The sequence below is a fragment of the Limulus polyphemus genome, unplaced genomic scaffold, assembly GCF_000517525.1.
Source record: "Limulus polyphemus unplaced genomic scaffold, Limulus_polyphemus-2.1.2 Scaffold1104, whole genome shotgun sequence".
Classification (NCBI taxonomy): Eukaryota; Metazoa; Arthropoda; class Merostomata; order Xiphosura; family Limulidae; genus Limulus; species Limulus polyphemus.
The window spans coordinates 250,479-255,405 of NW_013666714.1; positions in this window are offsets into that span (position 1 = coordinate 250,479).

The window sequence follows — 4,927 nt, forward strand, 5'->3', positions numbered from 1 at the left end:
CACACTTCGTAAGGAAGATGTTTCGGGTCCCATATTATCCCTGAAGGTATTCTTATTAGTTCTTTACAACAAATTTTAAGATTTCTAGGCACTGTTAATGAGGTTAATCACACTTCGTAAGGAAGATGTTTCGGGTCCCATATTATCCCTGAAGGTATTCTTATTAGTTCTTTACAACAAATTTTAGATTTCTAGGCACTGTTAATGAGGTTAATCACACTTCGTAAGGAAGATGTTTCGGGTCCCATATTATCCCTGAAGGTACTTCTTCTACCGCCAGTCAGGCTCATCCTGATAGCTATGATCACGCTTCGTTTTCCGAAGCCGCAATTTCCACGGTAACAAGCTTCAGTGAAGGATGACGAGATCAGTCTTCGACCACACATCTTGACAAACTTTACACAGACCCTCTACTGTACGTAGCCATTGGTTTCAAGACCATACTTAAACAAACCGAAGGCACAAGATCAGTGGGGCTGTAGCGGAGGAACTTAATAGAATTGTTGCTGTGATTTTAGTTTCTCGAAAATCTTGCGTATTTTATCTCGATCTCGTTTAATAATCTCACTGTATTAGCATTTATTTACTGAATATTAATCTGACTGTATTAGCATTTATTTACTGAATATTAATCTGACTGTATTAGCATTTATTTACTGAATATTAATCTCATATTTAGTTCCTGGCGAAAAACCACTATTCCATAATGTAATACTGCTCCGGTTAGACTGATGGCTGACGAGATATGAAAAACCACACCAAAAATATTCAATAAATAAATGCTAATACAATGAGATTAATATTCAGTAAATAAATGCTAATACAATGAGATTAATCTTATAACAGTTAAACATTGGATTATCTGTTGTGTCTACCGCGGGAATCGAACCCTGGCTTTTAGTGTTGTAAGTCGATAAACTTACCGCTGTTTCATCGGGAGACTGTTATAAAGAAATGGTAAGTACATTCATTGTTATAAAAAAACTAGTAATTTTATACTCCGTTATAAGCATTTAGTTAGTATGTTCATTACGTTAGAGGGTTAACTGCGCTTTATTTAAAAATCTGTTAGTGAAATATCCACAGGCTACTATATTTATCACCTATATGTAGTTTTGCGCGAAATTCAAAAACAAACAAACAAACAAAGATAATAAATCCTGTTTTGTAAAGTATAATAAACGAGAACTAAATATGTACTTAAGGAGAAGAACCAAATGAGCAGGTGAAAGATGCGGATCCAATATTTGTGATATAAAATACTTAGCCAAAAGATGTATGCTTAATTATGGAAACCCAGCAAAGACATTTTTATAAAGGAAAAGTGTATATTATTTAATAAATGTAAAATAATAGGGTTTGTTTGTAATTAAGCACAAAGCTACACGATGGGCTATCTGTGCTCTGCCCACCACGGGTATCGAAAATCGGTTTCTAGCGTTGTAAGTCCGCAGACATACCGCTGTGCCACTGGGCGGGGGGGGGCAAAAGAATAAGGAAAAAATTAGATTATTTAAAGTACACAATACGAATATCTGCAAATGCTATCAAAGTTATAAACAACGCATAATATGTTCGACATAACAGGTACGTATGATATGCATTGTTATTATAAAAGCAATTTCGAGGGCTATCTGCGCTAGCCGTCCCTAATTTAGCAGTGTAAGACCGCCAACTCTTGGGCTACTCTTTTACCAACGAATAGTGGGATTGATCGTCACATTATATCACCCCCACGTCTGAAAGGGCTAGCATGTTTGGTGGGAGGGGGATTCGAACCTGCGATCCACAGATTGCGAGTCGAGCGCCCTAACCACCTGGCCACGCCGGGCTAATAAGGTCTTGTTTTTACATATTCTATATGTATATGTGTGTGGTTCTAAAATCAGTGAAACCTGGGATTCTCCGTTGAAGATTTTTGTTATCGTATTTGTTCCCTAGATGAATATTCAACAATAATCACACAATTAAACCAACCAGTCCCAAGAAGAGGAATTATGTTTAGATGTTTTAATCATTTATTCAACCAGATATAAGTAACAAGTTAAGTTCCGGTGATTTAACAAGCTAAACTCTGACAGTCGGTTAACTTGAATAAAAACAACAACGAATTCATTACTTGTGAAATTGAAGAAGTTGGTTTCATAAGGATGATACAGATATTATAATGGCTCGAGACGGCTTAAATACAGATATTATAATGGCTGGAGACGGCTTAAATACAGATATTATAATGGCTGGAGACGGCTTAAATACAGATATTATAATGGCTGGAGACGGCTTAAATACAGATATTATAATGGCTGGAGACGGCTTAAATACAGATATTATAATGGCTGGAGACGGCTTAAATACAGATATTATACTCGATCGTTTGACGTTTAAATAGCTTATTACTACGCTACGTTTAAATAGCTTATTACTACGCTACGTTTAAATAGCTTATTACTACGCTACGTTTAAATAGCTTATTACTACGCTTAAAAATATTTAGAACTCCATATATGCAGCACGCTGAAGGCAATTAACTGAGAAAATATGACATTGTTTCAGTGAACTTTAAAAAAAAAACAGCCCGAGATGAAATTGAATGTAATTTTTTACAATTGTTTCTATTTGAAGTACTTCAAATTTTTAATTACGTTTAAATAGCTTATTACTACGCTTAAAAATATTTAGATATTACGTTTAAATAGCTTATTACTACGCTTAAAAATATTTAGATATTACGTTTAAATAGCTTATTACTACGCTACGTTTAAATAGCTTATTACTACGCTACGTTTAAATAGCTTATTACTACGCTGCAGTAAGCGGATACCAAGGTTTTGGTGTGGAAGGTTTTGAAAGATTATACGTTGGAGCTGTTTAGTGATATGACAGACACACTCTAATTTACAAGGTATTATAAACACAAAGTGTTCATCGGATAGAAAATTAACATTTGTTGTTCATGAAAGTGAAAATTACTTTAAAAGTATAATATTTAACGTTATTTGTTTTACAGCAACAAAGTTTACAGCTTACCGGTAACCTTTTCCTTGGGGTTAGTATTGTATTTAGCAATAAAGAAATGTTATTGATGTAATCGATATTGATTAAATAGAACAGTTTTGACTGACGAGGAATAATAATTACGCTACATTCCTAACAAACTGAAATACTTGAAATTGTTAATTTAGTGACCGAACCAATTACTCCTAGTTAGACTGGTTGTTGCTTTTGAGATGAACGCCGAAACACCTGAGATCACAGCAGTAATCTCATTTGATCCTCATTCCGTTTCGTCTATCCGTCACAATACCAGTGAATTTTTGTGTCCCTGGGGTTATTATTCAGTTTTAATAACTATTAATAATTAGTGATGTGTATCAAAACAAAGATAATAAAAAAATTGAAATGACTAGAACAGTAAGTTCTCGAGTAAATCCAACAAACAAGAATTTTAAAAGATCCCCCACCACACATGCACACACTCGTGCTAAGAGAATAAAAAAAACGCAATTTTATTAAATATAGAATAAAACCGTGAATATATGTTCAACCAGACTTTAAAAGTTAATTTATCGGTTGCAAGAAAGCAAATAAAAATAGAGTATAACTAACGACGTTTCTTCAGATACTTAACGTTTCCGTTTCGTTTTTTAAGTTACCGCTTTCTTCATTGTTTGAATCAGGCTTTGAAAAGAGGACAATAACCTTTTGTCCGACAGAAAAGTTTCTGGTTTCGTCACGGTTTCAACTCAAGATATTCCTTGAAGAAAGGATTATCCAGTTGAACGATTTTTTAAGGGCAGACTTTGATATCCTCTTTCAATTCAACATAGATATTTATCAAACATAAACCTAAAAGTAGCAAATCATGTTTAGTTAAAAAAATATAATCGGAATTTATATCAGTTGGTCGAACTAGACTGAAAATCGGTTTTAAATAGAATAATAACAGACAAAATATTAAATAAAATACCACTTATTCTTACTTGTCAAATGTTGAAAAAAACTTACATGGTTTAACATGTTTCCATCCCACAACCTCCAAAAGAAAGGGTAAAAATACCTACACATTTTCTTCTCCTTGAAAGCTAGATTCGTCACATCGCGCTATCATGGAGAGTAAGGTTACCTGAAACTCTGATATTTTGAAATTTCTCAGGTAGCCAATTTTTAGTAAGATGCCTATGGTCTCAGATAGCCAATTTTTAGTAAGATGCCTATGGTCTCAGGTAGCCAATTTTTAATAAGATGTCCGTGTTCTTAGGTAGCCAATTTTTAGTAAGATGCCTATGGTGTCAGGTAGCCAATTTTTAGTAAGATGCCTATGGTCTCAGGTAGCCAATTTTTAATAAGATGTCCGTGTTCTCAGGTAGCTTGTTTTTAATAAGATGCCCATGGTCTCAGTTGGCCAATTTTTAGTATAATGCCTATGGTCTCAGGTAGCCAATTTTTAATAAGATGTCCGTGTTCGCAGGTAGCCAATTTTTGATAAGATGCCCGTGGTCTCAGGTGGCCAGTTTTTAGTAAGATGCCCATGTCGGGTATTATTCCTTCGGGAATGTAAAGCTTACCATCTAACAGAAGCTAGATGTTTTGAACTGGTACTGCAAATTTACTAGAGAACATTTGGGGTTTGTTTCATTATATACCGGATTAACGGGTCTAGGGCGCGGGTCATACAGGGTACACCCAGGTAAAGAAATTATGATACGTAAAACTAGCAGAATAGAGGCAAGAGTGAGTTATTATTATTCCCAAGTATAACTTAGGCCTTGAACCCCGCTAAACCTTAACCCGACCCTGTATACACCTTAATTTAATAGAATCTCTACAGTTCTTAGGTTCTTAATTGTATTCGGTGACGAGGAACCCACTTTGAGACTAATAATGGTTGGAGACGGCTTGAATGGGTAATGAAAAAACTTTAATATAA